General features: G+C 43.3%; 1 protein-coding gene across 1 annotated transcript in view; it reads right to left on the bottom strand.

Annotated features, from left to right (window-relative positions):
- The window catches only part of USP22 (ubiquitin specific peptidase 22), a 190,537-nt gene that overhangs the window by 167,009 nt on the left and 2,740 nt on the right, over window positions 1-20,788 (bottom strand). The window lies entirely within an intron of this gene.

The raw sequence follows: 20,788 nt of genomic DNA, 5'->3' as shown, positions 1-20,788 counted from the left end.
AGAGGTCTGAAGGGATTGGTTAAACAGAGCTGTCAGGGTGGAGCCGCCCACAGCAGCAGGCTGCGTTGCGGGGCAGAGCTGCTGTCATATCCGCTTATCCCTGCAGCTTCTCTGTTACCCCAGTGATTTCCTGCAAGGGGGGAGGGGGCAGAGGCTGGAGCTGCTCCCTCCTGTGGGGCAGGATACACCCCCCTCTCCACACAGAGCTGCTCTACCCTGCCACAGGCCCAGGGCGCTCTTCATGTGCCAGGGATCCTCTCTGCCCTGCAGCAGGCATATGGAACCTGCCACAGAGCTACTCTACCCTGCCACAGGCCCACGGCACCCACCACAGAGCCACTCTGCCCCACAGCACTCTTCATGTGCCAGGGATCCTCTCTGCCCTGCAGCAGGCATAGGGAACCTGCCGCAGAGCTGCCCCGCCACAAGCCCACGGCGCCCGCCACAGGTCACAGATGCTCTCTGCTCTGCCACAGGCCCCCAGCACCTTTCATGGGCCACTGATCCTGCGACAGGCCCACAGCACCCTCTACGGGCCACAGAGCCACTCTGCCCTGCCCACAGGCTGACGGTGCTCTCCACACCCAGCTAACGCTTTGCTTGTGGTACTGGCCTATGGGTAGGCCCAGCTTGGCAATCTAAGGTCCCACACCAACTGAGTAACTCAGAGCACGTGCAGAGTGGGAGATCTCTCTTGTGCCAGGGTTTCCCTCCTGTAAGCAGACAATACAACTACATTACACACAGCCTTTGTCTGGTTATCCTCTCCTGGTCACAAGGAGTCCCATGCATTACACGCTCTGAAATCAGAGTCGAGTTATAACTTTCTTCATGTAAGCTGCAAGCCTGTGCATGCATGTGCCTTAGGAATTCAAACATCTTGATATTCAGGGGAAATCAAAATGAGCTCAACCATTTTAGAATGTTTGTTTGTTTTCAGCCTCTAAGAACTATTTATGAGACCTAATACAACGAGCTCTCATCATTTTATGGCACTGCCATTGGTAAGGGAGTGAAGTTCCATGACGTCACCAGTTTTGGTATTACTTCAGCCCCGTCCTCTAAATTAATACATAAGGAAATGACAAGCCAGTGAAAAACCACACAAATATTTGAACCTATATACAGTTCTTATAGACTGTATTCTCCACACACTACAGAGTTAATATACTTACAGAGTTACATAACAGTGGAGGGAGACAAGATAAGAGGGGAAAACAACAGGCTTTTGGCAGAGATTTGTAGAGATAGAGCCTAGAGGTAGAGAGATACCGGAGGCTGTTTCAGACAGCAGGTGCTGCAGAAGCCATTGCTCTTGCACTAGCAATAGGAAGATTGTGCAATAAGAAAGGTAGTCCTAAAGCACTTGGTTTGCCAATCTTTTCAGCTCATGCTATTATTTAAGCACTTTCTGTAAGGATCCCAAACATTAAACTCAGCTGAAACTGTTCTATCAGGTTTTTTAGTACATAAAGCACTGTGGGGCCTAATTCTACTCTGAGGCATGTGGGTTCAACTCTCATTGAAATCAAAGAATCGTGACTGCATATAACAGGGCAGAATTTTGTCTCAAGTTATCTAGAGTTGCCACTGTTTGAAAAAAGAAATATTTAGTCACTGTTGTGTGAAAATTATTGCAAACTATTTAATAGGCTATTTTGCATATTTGCTAATAATGTGCATATTACCATAAACTTCTGTTTTAAAATAATTGTGGCATATAATACTGGTGAAACGCATTGTGTTGACATCCCCACGAAGTTTTCTGTTTGTCTACAGGCGAGCAGCAGTGCAAACTTCCCAGACATTGCCCTGCCACTATGCCCATGTTCTGCCTCCCTGCCAAAATTCCTATTCCACAAAGCTTTTAGGGCTTCTGGCTCCCAGAGCTAACTTATGGCAGTGTCTGTGCAAATTTCCTGGGGGAAGAAGATCCAGGGAGACTTTTGCTGAAGGCAAAAGTCTGCAGGAGACAGTCATAATGTGGGTGGCTAGCACTTCTGGTTTCACTACATGCTCCAGAAAGGTCTGTCTGGGCAGCTGGGGATGATGCCAAGTCCTTCCCTTGACCCCCTATAATAACTATCTCTAAAAGACTAGCACTGTGGGAGTACAGGCTATGCTTTTTTAAAAAAATAATAATAATAGCAAATAGTGCTGCTACACGTGCTTCCCGCACAATGCCCTCCTTCCCTGATATGTTTGCTTCTGTCTTATGCAAACACAATGCTTCTAGCCACAGTTGCTTGAGTGGTACACCTCTGCCAACACCCACTCATCCTAATGCAGCAGAGGCCCCATGAGTCATAACTAGATTCGTAGGCCCCAATCCTGCACTGACAGCTGTGTGGGCAGACCCTTGCACCTGCCTGGCACCCTATTGATTTCAATGAAAAAACAAATTTGATGGTCTGAATGTTAACCCGTTTCACTGTATCACAAAAGCACCATATAGTTTGCCAAGACATCTCTCGTTCTCTGCTGTTGGATAAGTTCACTTATAAATGTAAGGAACAGCAAGGGGGAGGCAGTATACTGATTTCATCATGTGTGAACTAAAATAAAACCAAACCGTTTCATATATGGCAAAGATGCCCCACTGTTAAAAGGATCCAGGGAGGAAAAATTGCACAAACTCACTAATGGCCCAGTCCTGCTCTCATGAAATCAGTGGCAAAATTCCCATTGATTTCAGTGGGAGCTGAATTGTGCCTTAAACGTATTAACTATTGTATGTTTCTCTTACCATCATAAAGCAACACAAAACCAAAGAAACGTCTCACATCCCATGCTCAGGCATGCTGTTTAATAACTATACTATTTTGATCTGAACAGCAAATCTGTAACAGACATATCTAAAAGAGACATCTCACCTAAGAAATGTCACAAACAGTTCTTTTAAATAATCTTGATCTTAAGATCTATCTACTCTTTAGCAATGAAAAACCAAGAGAAAATATACGATATATTTATTAATCAAGCAACAAGCAACTACCTCAAAAGAAAATGTAAGCAAGCTATGACGGCCCTCAGATATCATCTGTTAAAATTAAAGAAGGAAATAAATGATAAAACTGAGTTCTCTTGGATCTTTCTCATCCAGCTACAAAACAGCCATCAAAGAATTTTATCAATTAGTTTTAATTCAGAAGCCAGTCTTCAAACCTCCAGTGGTCTCTCTCTCTCTCTCTGACAATGTGCCTGTTCTCCATAGCCTTAAACTAGCTAGTCATCTATCCCTAATTCCCATCACTGTAAATCAAACCAGTACATTACCTGTGATCATTTAGAAAAAAAATCCCTACATGTTGTAAAAGCATATTCACTGGCAGAACTTACAACATGTGACATTTTTTCATCAGTAGCTGTGCCTCTCGTCTGTCATCATGTGGTGTCAGCCCCTGACTGCAATAAACTGTTCCCTCCTCCCTACAGTAGGTGCTGCAAAAGGAATAGCGTATTTTGTGTGTTGGTATAAATCGTACATCACCTTTCATTAGAAAGCTGGTCTACATGAGAGTATCTGCTTCAATGCAAAAGACAGGCAAACTGAATAATTAATATGCCAAATAGTATGAATATCAGCTGTATTTAGCAAGCCAAAAACTTTCGGCAGATACCTGCGCTATTCAAATGAGAACATTTTCAATGCTACTGATTTTGGGTGCTGAACGTGAGACACATGCGGCCCAGTTTTCATTGGTACTGACAACTCCAGTGATGTCAATGGCAGTTGCGGGTACTCATCATCTCTGAAGGGCAGACCTGAGGTATTTCAAGTCAACTGTCCAAAAATTGAGACACTGAAAATTAGTGAACACTTTTGAAAATGTTGGCCTTCATTTTCAAGCTTTAAGTTCCCTGAAATTCTGGCACATTATTCCCTCTGCAGTGACCTCCTCCACAAAGAACAGAGCCAACCATCACCAGCTATAATAATCTGACGTGGTATTGAGCCACTAAGCCACAGATATCACAATAAGAATCTGTCCCAAAATTATGTATAAAAGGACAGCTCCTCAGGCTTGCAGAGATCAACTGCTTACTCAGTGAGTGCTGCCAGAACTTGAACAAAAATCTAGAAGAACGGATGAGTGGTCCATCCAGTTGTTAGTCCCTGTGGTTTCTATCTTGAGAACAAATCAGAAACTTTGCAGTGAAGTATACAAGTTTCTGATTCTACTAATATCTTTCAGTTGTTACAGCCCACACAGTGAATGTGGCATAACACAGCTAAATGGCAGTCAAAACAAAATAAGAGTAGAAAATGGTGACATATTTTTGTCATGTAGTAATTGTCAAATCACAACCTCCTTGCTATATACACAAGAGTTTACAAGCTTGCTCTAGTTTAAGTTACTCTTGGGCATATCTTAGGAACATTTGTAGACCATAACCTTTTTGGTGCAGCCGACAGATTGGGAAAGGATTTGCCTCTAGGGGCAGGAAGCTGCACCAATCACACTTGGGTCCGTTGGAGGAATTTTTAATTTTAAAGCACTGAAGATTATGCAAATTGGTGCTTGCCCCTGAATTATGATGGAATATAAATGTTGATAGTAGCTAAGCATACTGCAGACATGCAGCAAACTCTACCTCCAGAGAGCCACCTATGTTACATGATATCTCAGCTGGGAAGAAGCAAAATTCTTCCATGTGGGAAAGAAAAGCAATTGAATCCTCAAGCCATGCCATCCCAGGGGGCAGACTCCTGGGCTTTGCAGATCAATCAGGAACACAAAGCAGCAAGTCTCATTTTATCCCCTAGACATATTTTTCCACTAAGTGTTTGCACAATTTTTCTATACAAAAAGGATGTTCTGTTTTATTTTCCCAGGTGAAAATTAACCCTTTCCCTTGGAGGTTCCTAAACTTTTGAACACTCTGGTCCTAATATTGACTTCAACGGGACTACCAATGGACTTGCACAATTTGTTGGTTAGAGGCTAGTGTGCTCAGCACTTTGTAGGACTGAATCCTTTGCACACCACTACAGGACAGTAGGACTGAGACAATGAAGCTGTAGCTTTGTTAGGCAGAGATTAACATTAAATGATGTTACCGGAGAGATTATTTTTTCCCCTGTGCCATGCTGCTTCCTGTGAGATTAGTGGAGGCAACTGAGCAGGAGCTCCTTCGATATAAATTGGAGGGAGCTGATAATAGGACATTCGCCAATGTCAGGTGTTGGACTTTGGAACTCACTCCCCCTTTGGTTTCCAGGGCATGGATTTGTTATGCAGATAGGCACACTGCAATGCTCATCTTTTTTCCTAGGCTTCAGGGAGGCCAGCACTATTCATAAGCAGGCTAAGCAATTGCTTAGGGCCCCAAGCAGCTCAAAGTGGCCCTCTATTCACTTTTTATTATAAGAACTTGCCTGGTTTTGTGTTGTGTGTGGGGAGCCCCCCAAATATTCCTGTTTAGGGCCCCCAAAAGGCTAGCTCTTGCCCGGGGGGGCTTGATTTATGTTATCATCATCCCATTAGCGGGTGGATATTTATTTTGCTAAGCAATCTATTCTACTGTGCTTTTTACTGGGTTTTTTAATTCATGGGATAGACACACAGATGACGGACTAGAGATTTTGATAAATCTAATTAAATAAGCATGTATTTGCAGTAATTGGGCTATGCACATATCATCACAGGCATAAACTGTCTTACTGCAGCCTCTCCCCATAACTAGGGGGAAAATCAGACATTAATAAAATGTGACTAGATAACACCCTGTATTCTATAGAAAGCATCCAGTATCCTATGCCTGTCAGTCACACACATTTCTGACAGCAATGAACAGGCAGAATGAGCCAGTGAACAAGCTGAATACTGCAAAGCCTGAGATCAACTGGAAGGAATAAAGCATAATCAAACCTGGCCCTGAAGTCTGCAAAGCCTGCTACCATGGTCCCCACTTCTGATTTGGGAGATTGAGGAATCTCAGAGCTAACTACAACTTTTGTTTTTCAATTTTTTAAAATAAAAACCGAGTCCCTAATTCTTTTTTGATGAGGAGATGTCCCTCGAATTATATGCCAATGGAACCCCATTGCTAGGGTTGAAAATTAGTCGTAGAATTTTCACTAAGGATCAGGTTCCTGATCCCCACCAGTCCTTGAAAACCATGGCCCCAGATGAATTCCCAGATGAATTCATGGCCATTGGGGTGTCGCTGATGGCACTCCCTCCAAGATGGCTGCTTGCCACTGAGCTGACTCCAAATAGAGTGATTTCTGACTACCAGGCATGACAGCTCAACAGCTCAAAAGCATGAGACTAAATACAGGACTGAGAGCAAAAGATTTTGCATTCTAATCCCAGCTCTGACAACTCCCTCTGTGGCCTTTAGCAAGTCACTTCACTTCTCTGCCTCAGACTTCCCAATGAGGATAACACTACTTACCTATCACACAGGGGCAGGGATGCTGATGTTTGTAAAGCACTGTGTAAACAATAAAATTAATCAGATCATTTACACCAGCTGAGGGTCTGTCCCACTACCAGGAACTGTCACTTGTTTTATTTTTAAATGGAGTATCCTAATGGTGCTAATACAATCCCATGTCTACTTAAACACAGAGAAGATAAAAGAACTCCCTGGATATGTATGTACGCTCACAATTTTTCATCAAGCATTGCAACTTTTAGATGTTTCTGCAAATGTAACATTCACAAAGATCAGTCACTCAGAACACTGACCAGCTATGGCTTGAGTAGAGAGCACAATAGAAATTCACTCCTTGAGCTCTATCAATGCACCACAAATCTACTCTGCAACTATATTTTAGCATTACTCCCCATAACGGAGGGTGACAAATGGATTAGACTGTGTATCTCACAAACCCTCACACATCACCATCAGGAAGTAAAAAGCTCTTTGGGACAGGGACCGTCTTTGTGTTCTGTGTCTGTACAGCACCCAGCACCATAGGGTCTGGTCCATGATTGAGGCTCCTAAATGCTACCACAAAATCACTAAATAAAATAAAAATAAAACTAACTCTTATATATACTTTTCATCAGTATATCTCAATAAAGTAATAAATAATAATCAATCCACTTCACTTGTGCACCAAACTAAATTTGAGCCCAGATCTCCACAGATGAAATATTAGTGAGTAAATCTACTGATCCACCTTGTTACCAATTACTACGGTCTTGTCTTCATTGCAAAGTTAACTCAAGAGTTGCCACTAACTTGAGTCTTATCCACACACAAAACCCCTTAACTTGAGCACAGTGGTGCTTTTAACTTGAACTGGTTGGCCTGCCAGCAGGCACAGGTAAAGTTCTAGTTAGCATGACTCGTCAACTGCTGACCCAACTATTCTACAGTGTGGGCACAGGCTAGCTCCACTCAAGTGCCTCTTGTTGCAACCTGCATGAAACTTGGATGGAGAAATACAGGTTGCAGGAGGTGGGAGGAGGAGACACTAAGAAGTCAGTCTGTGTGCATGTGGCTGGAATGCTAGCTGCAGCATCTCTGTAAATAGCTCTCTTAATAAAGAACCAAAACAAGTTTAGGTTTACAAACATGGAGTCCTTTCATGTTATTCCCCGGCTTGCAGTAAGAACCATGGAATGTGCCCCCAGAAGCCTTTGAGCCACATGAGTGAGAGCAGTGCCAATGTGGACACAGCAACGTGAGTGTTATTTCTAAGTGTGGCCGGTCTCATTTGAGCAAGGCTCCATTAAAAGAAGTAACTAAAATGTAGATAACTTGAGTTAACTCTGCAGTGAAAACATACCTAGGTGTTCTACATTCCTGACTAGCAAATGCAGCATTTACAGTCGAGATGGTGACATGGATACATATGACATTACTCAAGCTGTTTGAAATAGTTTCAATAAAAAGTTTGCATTGAAAAATGGCCTTTGTTTTTAAATGAATTTTTTGTGAAGCATTTTGTTGACGTTGAAATTTTTCAATTTTGGCCAAAAATGTGAGAGTTTTTTTTATTTTAAAAATATTTATTGAAAACATGATCTGCAATGTGATTGAAATGAGTATAGAGTGTTTCCTCTGGTTTTTTGCATTCACCCTGTTACTGAGCTAAATAAGCTTATACTAGTCTTAGCTTTACCTTCTTTTCATAATTAAGTATTTTTTGTTTGCACTCTGATCCATTAACAGAAGCATCTGATGACCACCAGATTGTTATGCCATAAAATCTTTCTTTAAAATGATGTCACTGCCTGTGCTCTCCCACTCACTCCCCCAGGCACTATAGCCTTGTGCATTTCCTATTTCTCAAGCCAGGAGAAGGTCCCTTTGCTGGGTTTGTTAGCCAGCAGCTGGCCCAACCCACGTCCTTCTCTGAGCATAGTGATTGTCAGAGGTAATGCACCTATCCCAGAACAACCTGAGGCTGCAGGCTTGTCTACAGAACACTTGGTTCGCACCAAGCTGGTGTGTAAATCCACCTTGCACTAGCCTGCCACACACTAAGTGTCCACGTGGACCCTACTACAGTGCACTTGAAGTTCCCTATGTTCCTTGTTCTACTCTGCTTTGAAATGCTCTGGAGTACATCAAAGCACACTAGGAAACTTTAGTGTGCATCAGAAAGATCTGCACGGATAGTTAGCACGTGGCAGGCTTGTGCGAGGTAGAGTCACACCCCATCTTGTCATGAACTTAGTGTTTGTGTAGACAAGCCCTGAGCCTTCACTGCAGAAAAGGTGTTTTTTACATCAGGTTAACCAGTGTGTTAGGTGTTGCACTGTAAAATCCTAGCACAGACAAGGCACTGTAGTTCTACCACAACGTCATCTATAGCAGGGGCACATCTTTTTTTCGGCAGTGAAGTGAAGATGGAGCCATAGTGCCACTTGATCAGCATACAAACAAAAAGCACAGGGAAGGATGGTCACTGTAACAATACAGCTACTCTGTCTGGCAAGCGAAAGACATTTGAGCATGTAACAGAGTGGAGTCTAAGGAGTGCTGCTCTCTGTACCGCACAGTCACATGGTATCATGTTGCACACCTGTGCAAAACCAGGCTCCTTGCCCTCAGGGGAGCAAAACCAAAATCTGTCTCCATTATCTGATGATCTTTAATTCCCACTATTTAAATAATTAGCTTCCCAAACTATGAAAACAACCCTCATTTTCTACATTAATGAAGGAAGCTGGGTTCCACCAAGTAAGCCTATTAGGGAGCTGCTAATGCACTGTTTGATTTCATTGCCTGCAACTGAGCACAGAGCAGCATGGGCTCATGGGAGGACAGGAATGCAAGGAAGGTGATGCTGGAGGGTTGGAGTGGAAGGCAGGCAGGGAATCCCTGGCAAGTCAGAGCTTTGTGGTTTTATTCTCAGGTGGCTTTGTGTGTGGAGAGTTTCTTTGCGGCTTTTGGAAATGCCATGTGGCCCCTAAGGAGGATAAATCCTGAGATATCCTAAGGGCTGGGTAATTTGCTGCAGACATTGACCAATCAAAGTCAGTTTACAAAGGGAACACATAAAGCAGGCCAGCAAACAGAATTAATAACGGGAGACAAAAAAGCCTAGCCTTTGGGCAGTCACACAGCAGCTTTTACCCAGGCTTGGTAGCTCGTGCTGCAAACTGCTTTAGTACAATGCCTTTCACACCTGGGGACACTGCAGCTAGACTGAAACATACTTGCCCTCCCTACACTTGGCTGGTTGTAAACTGGTTCCTAGGAGCGCATTGGAAGGGCTTGCTTCATGCTTCCTGTTAGCACATGTTGGCTTAAAGGTTGTGTTGTTTAAAAACAACTCTTAATTCTTTGTTTTCTGTGTACAGGGATGGTGAGAGGCCTGATCATGGCTGACCTGGGAAACGCTAGGAGCTCTGTGATCCCTACAGAAGGAACTAGGGTTGGAGGGTCTGGAATGGATAACCCTATTCTGTGCCCTTGAAACCTCACACCTTATCACAAACAGCTCAGTACTAATGGTACTCTGCCTTGCTCCTGACCCGCACTATTCAGTGCATTGTCTTAGGCCCCAATCCTACAGCCTGTTTTGCCCGGGCAGACTCCAGATCCACACAGAGCCCCAGTGAAATCAACGGGTCTCTACATAAGAGAATATAATTATAAGGGCTGCAATACTGGTTCAGACCAGGGTCCATTTTGCACAGTATTCTGTCTCTAACAGTGGCCTGTACCAAAATTTCAGGAGGAGTGTACAAAACAGGACAATTATTGAGTGATCCACCCCAGTCTGACACTACCGGCTTCTGTTAGTCAGAGGTTTAGGGTCTCCTCGAGCATGGGTTTGCATTCCTAACCATCTTGACTATTAGCCATTGATAGACCCATCCTCCATGAATTTATCTAGTTCTTTTTTTGAATCCAGTTATACTTTTGGCTATCACAACATCCTATGGCAATGAGTTCCACAGGTTAGTTGTGCATTGTGTGGAAAAGTACTTTTTGTTTGTATTGAACCTGATCCCTATTAATTTCATCAGATGACCCCTGCCTTTTGTGTTGTATTCACTCTTTCCACACCATTCATGATTGTATAGACCTCTATGATATTCCCCCTCCCCTCTCTCCCCCCCCCCCCCCAATTTTCTCTTTTCTAAGATTAAAAAGATTAGGGCTAACGTCCCATTCCACTCTATCCTTTTTGAGATGGAGGGACCAGAATTGGACACAATGTTCAAGGTGTGGGTGCATTATGGATTTATATAGTGGTTTTATAATATTTTCAGTCTTATCCCTTTCCTAATAGTTCATAACATTGTTAGCGTTTTTGACCGCTGCTGTACATTGAGGGAAAGTTTTCAGAGCTATTCCTGGTGACTCCAAGACCTCTTTCTTGAGTGGCAACAGCTAATTTAGAACCCATAATTATATATGCATAGTTGGGATTATTTTTTTCCAACTGTGCATTACTTTGCATTTATCAATTTCATCAGCCATTTTGTGGCCCCATCACCAAGTTTTGTGATATCCCCCTGGAATACTTCACAGTCAACTTTGGTCTTAACTAGCTTGAATAATTTTGCATCGTCTGCAGACTTTGCCACTTCACTGTTCACCCCCTTTTCCAGATCACTAATTAGTATGTTGATCAGCACAGGTCCCAGTACAGATCCTGGGGGGACCTCGCTGTTCATCTATCTCCATGGTGAAAACTGACCCATTTATTCCTACCCTCTGTTTCCTATCTTTAACCAGTTACTGGTCCATGAGAGGACCTTCCCTCTTATCTCATGGCTACTTAGTTTCCTTAAGAGTCTTTGATGAGAGACCTTGTCAAAGGCTTTCTGAACATCCAAGTACACTATATTGAATGGATAATCCTTGTCCACATGCTTGTTGTCTCTCTCAAAGAATTCTAATGGATTGGTGAGGCATGACTTCCCTTTACAAAAGCCGTGTTTGACTTTTCCCCAACAAATCATGTTTATCTATGTTTCTGGTAACTCTGTTATCTTTACCATAGTTTCTACCAATTTGCCTGGTATTGAAGTTAGGCTTACTGGGCTGTAATTGCCAGGATCTCCTTTGGAGCCCTTTTTAAAAATCAGGGGTACATTAGCTACCTTCCAATCATCTGATACAGAGGCTGATTTCAGTGATAGGTTACACAGCTAATATTCTGCAATTTCTTATTGGAGTTCCTTCAGAAATCTTGGGTGAATTCCATCTGGCTTTGGAGCCTTAATACTGTTTAGCTAATCAATTTATTCTAAAACCTCTTCTATTGACACATCAATGTGGGGCAGTACTTTAAATTTGTCACCCAAAAAGCATAGCTCTAATATGGGTATCTTCTCCACATCCGCTGCAGTGAAGACTTACATGGGTGCAGGGATCTGGGAGCGTGGAATAACTTGCAAGATCAGGGCTTTAGAAAAAAAAATAGTTACTAAAACACACATCAGGTCAGGCATTTCTTGAGACCCCAGACCAGGGAATAGCCAGGAGCTCACCTAGCTGTTCAGGAAGATTTCTCAGACTGTTTCTGCTCTGCCACTCCTTCCCTCCCTGCTTCTGTTGGCCTCTTCTTTTGCTCTCTTATATTTGCTTGGCTCACATTCCCTTCCCCGAGAGTGTTCTTTGCACACACTTCACCCAGTTAGCTTTTCTTTCTGGCCTGACCTCTTGAAACGTATCATTCCCTGCATACCCCAACCTATCACACTCCCTTTGGCATAACTGTGGGCTCTCACAGCAGCGGGGGAAATCACCTCCCTCTAATGACTTTGCATTTTCCTGTCAATGTTCTCTCATGCTTCCCCCTCATCCTTTATTAACATTCCCTCCTTGTTTCTCTCCTCCCTGCAAGGTAGAGGCATGTGTACGTGCACATGTGCCGCTGTCAGTTTTCTATGCTCTCTCCAACTGCTCAGTTCAAACTGCCACTCCGCAATCATCCAAATCGAAATGCCACAGCCCAAATCCAACCACCACTGCCCAACAGCCACTCTCTAACTGCCCAGCTCCAACTGCCACTTCCTGACTCATGTCACTCCCCAGCTCCCAACTAACAGGGGACCTTCTGGAACCTTCCAATTCCCAAATTCCCTTCATTTTCCTGTCAGAGGGACATCACCCAAAACACTGTGCCTGCTGCCTGACTAGAACTGCAGAGAGAAAGAATATCAGTCTGTGATCCTTGCTGCTCTAGCTGTATGGGGGTCTCCAACCATCAGTAAGCGGAGTCCACTCTCTAATTCTTTTTCTACCCCATTGTCTCTTTAGTTTCTTCATCTTCAAGAAGCCCATCAGTTTGCTTCATACTGCTTACCCATCTACTTGTTCTCCTGTGTCTCCAAATCATATGACAATGATCACAGCAAAAACTAGCAAAGAGACTCAGCATTTTTGGATTACGCAAACTTTACTCAGTCGTACATCACAAAGGTGAAGATCCGAGCAGCTCTTAAATGGGTTCAGGACCAGCTAGCTCCTCCCAATGAATTGCAGTGTTGTCAGCTTTCACTAATAGCTACACTTACATACAGACACTACATTTACCACCCAATATTAATTGCCATTAGACCCCTGCAGAAAAGCTGAAATTGTAAGTGTAACCATAATGGAAATGCTGGGTTACATGGAGAATCCCTGGCTGCTGCCATAAATTAGGAAAACTTTAAAGGGGCACTAGCCCCTGGTTTAACATCCAAGTGTGGCTATTTAAAAAAGGCAGGCTTCACAAATCTACATCGCTACAATATTTTTCTTTAGATACTCATCTCCCTTACTGAGCTGTGTGAAAAAAACTCAGGTCCTGGTGTTCTACGGTAAAACAGTGTGGCTTTGGAGTGGCAGCAGCTACCGAGGGAATACTATTCCCCAACCTACACACATTGTTGAGGATATGATCAAGCATGCTGAAGCTCAGAGGGAGAAGTAAACAAAAAGAAACCAACTTTGGCTTCTGGTGCATTAGAAATCTCACAGAGTGGGGGAAAAAAAATCAAAATTTGTCAAATGAAGAATGATAACACATAATTAGGGCCCTAGCAAATTCACAGTTGCAAAATCCGATCTGCCCCATGAAATCTGGGTAGTATAGGGGAGGGACAGGGCTGGAGGCTCCTACGTGTACTGGGCTCCAACCTCTCATCCCAACCAGGCTGGGGAGGGATGGGACTTCCTCTTGCCCTGCAGTGACTGCTCCCAGGGCCCAGTCAGACCCAGCTGCAGGAAGCTCTGTGCTGCTGGCTGGAAGCCCAGTTCTGAAGGCAGCGCTACCGCCAGCAGCAGCACAGAAGTGCTAGTGGCATGGTATGGTATTGCCATCCTCACCTCTGCACTGCTACTGGCAGGGGCACTGCCTTTAGAGCTGGGTACCCAGCCAGCAGCTGCTGCTCTCCAGCTGCCCAGCTCTGAGGGCACTGCCACTGCCAGCAGCAGTGCAGAAGTAAGGGAAGCAGTACTGCCACCCCCCTCACTACCCCCTTTTGGGTCAGGACCCCCATGGTTCCAACATCGTGAAATTTCAGATTTAAATATCTAAAACGGTGAAATTTATGATTTTTAAAATCCAATGACTGTGAAATTGACCCAAATGGACCATGAATTTGGTAAGGTCCTACACACAATAAAATGAATTTATTTTATTCATGTTCATGTCTTTGCCTTCGAAAGGTGGCAGAGACATAGCCTTACATTACCTTTGGGAGGATGGGCAAGTCTTATTCCATTTTTACAGATAGCAAAAGTGTCTTGCCCAAAGTCACATAGCAAGTCAGTGGCAGAACCGGGAGTAGAATTTAGGAATTCAAACATCTCGGGCCAGATTTTCAAAAGTGGAAACTAATTTTGAGTGCCTTCATTTTAGAAACCTTGGGGAAGATCTTCAGTTAGTGTAAACTGTCATAGCTCCATTGAGCTACAACAATTTATATCAGTTAAGACTCTGCCTTCTAGGGCCTGATTTTCAGAGATATCGACTGGTATTACAAACAATTGAGAGCTAAATGCACACGCGCGCACACACAAATTGAAGTCACTAAAAAAGTCAAATCCTATTTTGGAATGATGTCTAATGTAAATGAATCACTTCTTAGACAATACAACAATCAGCTATTCATTATCAAACACAATACAAGAGGATCAGCAGGGCAGAGCCATGTACTAAAGGAAGCCCGTTAGGAAATACCACAGAACTAGGACTGGCTTCTCTGTCTGCTCTTCCACTGTAATCTGACTATGACTTGCTAAAGTCCAGTGTCGCTTAAGTTAACAAATTTTGTCTTTTTTCAAACACAAAAAGAATTGGTAGTAATACTGGCCTTCAGAAATGAGCTGAGATTCTTGCTTGTGTTAGAAAGAGCCATGTGCATTAAGGCTGAGATATTCAAAGCCCTAGGTTATCTGAAAGCCCAGTTTCAAACAGGCAACTTGAAAATCTCAGGCTAGATGTCATAATCAAGACCTTGGGTACATGTGGGCTTTACGTTCTGTGGCAAAGTCCCTGGAATCTGGTAGAACTCTATTAAATTCTATGCCAACATCAGATACATTAAAAGCTCGACGCTTTTATTTAATTCAGTATTTAAATGAGTAATAGAATCAGTACGGTTGTCCCTGAGTTATTTAGTTTGGTATTATATTGTATTTATTCTAGGCTGTCCTCACATTTTCTGTTTACACCGATTTTTGCATTGACAGTGCTTAATGGCATTTTAGGAATTACTGGGGAAGATGGATGTTTTGGGAGCTGGTTACAGGCCAGTCCACGCTTTTGGCATCTGGAGAGGATTAGGGATTGGGAGGCAGTTAGGAATTTGGGAATAAGCACATTAGCTAGATGTTTCTGTTAAAAGGCTCTGTGGTGACATTTTTAACATTAGTATTTTAGCTGCCATCCTTAATTTTCAGAGTTAATGACCCATTGAAATGAATGGGGCAGTTCATACCGCTCAGAGATATTCACAGAATCATAGAAATGTAGGGCTGGCAGGGTCCTTGCGAAGTCATTAAGTTCAGTCCACTGCGCTGAGGCAGGAATAAGTAATCCTAGACCAGCCCAGACAGGTGTTTTTAAAAACCTCCAATGATGGGGATTCCATAACCTGCCTTTGAAGCCTGTTCCAGAGCTTGACTACCCTTAGAGTTAGAAAGTTTTCCCTAACATCTAACCTAAATCTCCCTTGCTGCAAATTAAGCCAATTACTTCTTGTCCTACCTTCAGTGGACACGGAGAACAATGGATCCCAGCTCTTAACATATCTGAAGACTGTTATCAGGTCTCCCCTCTATCTTCTTTCCTCTAAAGTAAACATGTCCCGTTTTTTTAACCTTTCCTTGTAGGTCAGAGTTTCTAAACTTTTTATCATTTTTGTTGCTCTCCTCTGGACTCTCCAATTTCTCCACAGCTTTCCTAAAGTGTGGCACCCCCCAGGGATGGAAAAAGTACCTCAGCTGAAGCCTCCTCAGTGCAGAGTAGAAAGGGACAATTACCTCCTGTGTCTTACATACGAAACTCCTGTTAATACATCCCAAAATGATAGTAGCCATTTTTGCCACTACTTCATATTGTTGACTCATATTCAATTTGTGATCCATTATAACCTCAAATCCTTTTCAGCAGTACTAGCACCTAGCCAGTTATTCCTCATCTTGTAGTTGTGCATTTGAATTTTCCTTCCTAAGTGAAGTGCTTTGCACTTATCTTTATTGAACTTTACCTTCTTGAATTCAGACCAATTCTCCAATTTGTCAAGGTCATTTTGAATTCTAATCCTGTCCTCCGAAGTGCTTGGAACCCCTCCTAGCTTGCTATCATCTACACATTTAAAAAGCATACTCGCTACTACATTATCCAAGTCATTAATGAAAATATTGAATAGTATCAGACCCAGATATTGTTTCAAGATGTCTGCAGAATCAGGCATATGATACTGCACTGGTTCAGCACAGTTCACCTTTCAAAGTTTTCCCGATCACGAGGCCTAGACTTTAACAAAAAAAAAAGGGTTAGATTCTGGAGCAAAATTCTACAGTAAAGAATGAATTCCATGGCAAACTCAATGGCTGTGGCAGACATGGAGCCCTGGTTTTGACTCTATAGAATCTGAACTTTAATGTACACTTAAAAAAAACCCAACATCTTACTAGCTCAATTATCTAGTACTGTACTAGCTTACTATTCCAGAGCAGATAGCTACATACTGCACCAAACCCCACAGCCCTTACACATGCACAACACCCATGGAACTAGCTGGGAGATTTGGCTTGCCATTGGTTGTGACAAAAAGTGAGCACCACGTAACAGCTGTTTGGTGGTTCTCACATGATATGAGTTGGCAGGGGGGTTCCTGGTGGACAATTGTTCATGTCACAAAACCATCCCTGTGTGGGCACAAACTGGCATCCTTATGGCAGTCTGTGGTGGAAGAAAACATCCTAAGGATCCTTTTGAAAAGAGAACCATACCAAAGTAGCACAAGAGTAATATTGTCACACTAATATATAGCATTAATAATACAGTGCAACCTGTACAAAAGATCACCCTATTTGGCACCCCCTTTTTTACAAGTCTACCTTCAAGTATCTTGACATATCCCCAGTAAAAGGAAATGATTTCTGTTGGTCCCTTGAATTGTCTTTTAAGGCAGGTTTTACTGTAATTACATACCTCACAGCAGTGCAGGGAGACTTAATTATGAGAGTTACTGTGGATTCATTGTCAGGCAGCTCCAATCCAGTCCTTTCGGATAAGGCACCTGGATCTGATTGAGATGAGCCTATTGACTAGATAATTAAAGTCTGTGAAGTGCTTTAAGATCCTCATGTAAACAGCAGCATGGACACAACAAGCAGGGTTTATCCAAAGCCCCTTGATTCCATCAGGGAGCTCGTTTTTAAGTCTTGCTGTACCTCTCAGGATACATGCTGCAAGATTTTACTTTTTTTTTTTTTTTTTAAAGAAAAATGTTACTCACCAGTTTCAAACTGTGACATTTCATTCCTGAACTATTCTCGGAGCAGCTGGCTCCATGACACATGAAGCGGTGGGGAAAAAGAGTCAGATTGAAAAATGAAAGCTGCTCAATCTCTCTCCCACACAGGTATGTTGCTTTGAGCCTTCGCAGCCAAGTAACTGCAGACAACCTGGTAAATTCTACAAGGGGGAAAAAATTAAAATTATACTTCAGAAAAATCTTTCTGAGCCAGGGATAAAAGTCAACCTTTGGAAGGCTGGTTTAGCAGCATGGTTTGATCTCTGAACCCCAACCAAGACAGGGAAATTCACTCTCCCCCAAAATCTTCCCCTTGAATTTAGTCGTAGTTCTCGGCTGCTCTTTCAAAAAGTCATCATATGATGCAGACACAAGGATCAGTCCTCTGCTGCACCCAATTAATGTTGGGTGAAGCTTGGGCGGGAGAGCCAAAAGAAAACTATTTGCACCTCCCCAATCCCATGGGTAGTTCTACATCCCCCAGTGTAGTCCGGAGCAGCCTCAGTGTAGGTGCAATGTCATCATCCTAAGTGCAACACCCTGCAACTGAGCGTAGTGTCGCTGTGCACATCAGCGGAGTGGGTACATCAGCATGTACGGGACGCAGCTGTCCCAGCACAGTGCCAGTGGCAGTTGTGGAGGTGGGCATCAGCGTAGCTGATCATTGCGTCACAGGAGCTACGCGGATATGTTCATTAATATTCAGGAGGCATTTGGATACCAAGGTGACAGATGCATAAGCAGATGCCACCTTGCTGTCATATGTGCATGGCAAAATCAGAGGCAGGTTTGCAATGTGGACACATCAGCATGGCATGAGGTCACCAGCACAAACTGCAGGCACAAGGTAGGCAGTGTGAGCATGAATGCAACGTCACAACTGTACGTGTCAGAGAGGGAAAACCTCTGGGCAGTCTTGCATGGGGCTGCTGCAGGATGGTTAATCTACTGGGTACCCTGCACCAGTGCTGATGTAGGGGGCAGGGGATGTATTTACCCTGTAAAGCGCTGTCTAGATTTACAGCACTAGACAAATCATTGGTAAGAATGATGCTATAATAGCACACGCCTTGCTGTGCCTTGTATAGTACAATCTAGTGACCAATTCTGGTGCGTGCTGGCATGTAAAACAGTCATCCAGAACTGCGTTCAGTACCAGTTGCTTGTTTAAAAGAGGTTTCTTTTGTGGCATTCTCTACACAACAGTGCCCCTGGTGCTGAGTGGCAAATTCAGGCCCATTTCAATCCCTCACCTGGTGGAAGCCTTATTAAAATCAATGCTCATTCAGGGAAGAGGAGCATGCCTGGCTGCTCGATATGGTGAGGCATGCAGCACCAGTGACCTTGGGTAGGTATTCGCCTCCTGAATACAAAGATGAATATAAAAGCACTGAGCTCCCTCCCACCTCCCCCCCCCCCACTTTAAAAAACAAAACAAAACAATTTCCTGCTGAAGGGAGGGAAATGCAATGGGTTGTTAAATGAGAGGCTCCCTCAGAGCTGGATTTTTTTTTGTAACTTCCCTAAATGCCCTTCACCAGCAGGGAAGGGGGAGGGGATTTGCTCTTTGAAGCCATTTCCTTGTGGGAATAGAAAACACGGAAAGAATTTAATTCTCCACCACAGCCAAGCACCATTGATACACAGTTCGAAAACCAGAGCCCACTGGCTGACGAGTGTGCGTGGCTGCCGGATTACCGTAGTAGCATATTACGACTGTCCACCACCCAGCATCAGTATGTGTCCCCCCATAGTGTTAGAACAGAGAAGGGAGAGGGGGAGGAATGGAGACTGTGAGAGAAAAAGGAAAATTAGGAAATTCTGTGCAGAAAAAGAGTTGCAGAGAGTCAAATCTTTGGTCAAAAGCACCATCTAGTGGAAAAGAAGAACGCTGCAGTTTAAACCTGTCCTTGGGGAGGCTCTTTACTTACATAGCGAATGGAATTTAGCTTTCTATAATGCCTCTCAGATGACTTACACTATAGGTTGGCTGATAAAATGTACCACAATATGCACCACAGCAATGGACAAGGACATGGGCATAGTTTTACTGCAGAAACTAGGATAAGAAAAGCTCTAATCAAGCTCCAGCCTTTTGAACATTTGCATTTTCTAGCCTACGGCACTGAAAAAATTACAACTTTTAGCTCAGGCTTATTCAAGGACCCTTAGCCTGGGAAAGACTTTGCTAACCTCTGGAGATCTCTGCAGAGCCTGTATCACTTATTATAGGGACAATCTCATGCTCTTAAGGGAGATTGCCAAAGCATTTCTTAAGGGAGCAGCCACATCTTATGCTCCTGCTAAGAGAAAGATGATGCACAAGAGAGTGGAAGAACTAGAGCACAAAACTGTGGCCTTAGAGAGTCTGGTTAAAAGACTGTGTGTATCCAGCTCAATGATGCCTGCAATGAATTAGACGTCACTAGAATCACTTATAACTAGCTTCTTGCTAAAAAAAGAAACCATAGTCCTCTCTTGGTTTTGATAAACAGCTTCTATAAGGGAAGGAATAGAACTGGCAGGATGCTTGCCAGGGAAGCACTGAAATATTAGAAGGCTTTCAGCTCTTCACAGTTCTGGAACAACAAGGTTTGAAAGAGAGGCTCAGAAGACAGACTAGGTGGTAAGAACATTTTTTGGGGAAGCTTTTAAAAAACACAACAATTTTTGCCAAATTGGCCATGTGTGTTTTCCAAAAGAGAAGCCCCAGTTACAAGATACAGCATCAAATTAATCTCTGGTGCTTGAAATCAGTGGTATTACTCCAGGGATTAACTTAACCCAATGGGTTTAATGTGTAACACTCTAGGGAATCCTGATCCTGCTGAAATCCAGGGCCTTGTGTTTTATTTTGCTGAGTTTCCATCTCTAACTGCAAGCACAATCTAAAAGTAGCCTGTATTCCCTGGATCGGTACCGGCAAAGCCACCATCAGGGCTATCCAGCTGGGAAAAGTGCCCCTGGGCAGCTGCTGAGTTTCAATCTGACTTTGCCAAGCATCTGAAGGGCAGAGAGGTGGTGATGCAGTGGTCACCCTTGCTATTTCCTGTTAAGTGAAATAGGGTAGCAAATGTAACACAGGTTACCATGGGAAGTTGGAAGTAAGCAACTCTCAGACAAATGCTCAGTGGCCTGTGAGAATGGAACTGGGTTATGGGTGGAAAAGATGGATCAGACGTGAACTTGCCAACTCTGAGTTCTAGGAGTCTATAATGACCAGTATTTCCAATTGCGTTACCATGAAATAACTTGAGTTGTTTTGACTTAAGAAGTTGTCAATTTTGACAACTCTCAAAGAAGTACATCAGTCACAAAAGCATGATGACCCACCAGGGCCATAATTTTTATACTGAAAAGGAACAGCCTCAGTCCTTTCCCCTTTC

The sequence above is a fragment of the Emydura macquarii genome, unplaced genomic scaffold, assembly GCF_026122565.2.
Source record: "Emydura macquarii macquarii isolate MOO-44397 ecotype Brisbane River unplaced genomic scaffold, CSIRO-AGI_Emac_v2 contig_3390, whole genome shotgun sequence".
Taxonomy (NCBI): domain Eukaryota; kingdom Metazoa; phylum Chordata; order Testudines; family Chelidae; genus Emydura; species Emydura macquarii.
Note: the sequence above shows the minus strand (reverse complement) of the source record. Positions and strands in the feature narration are given on the sequence as shown.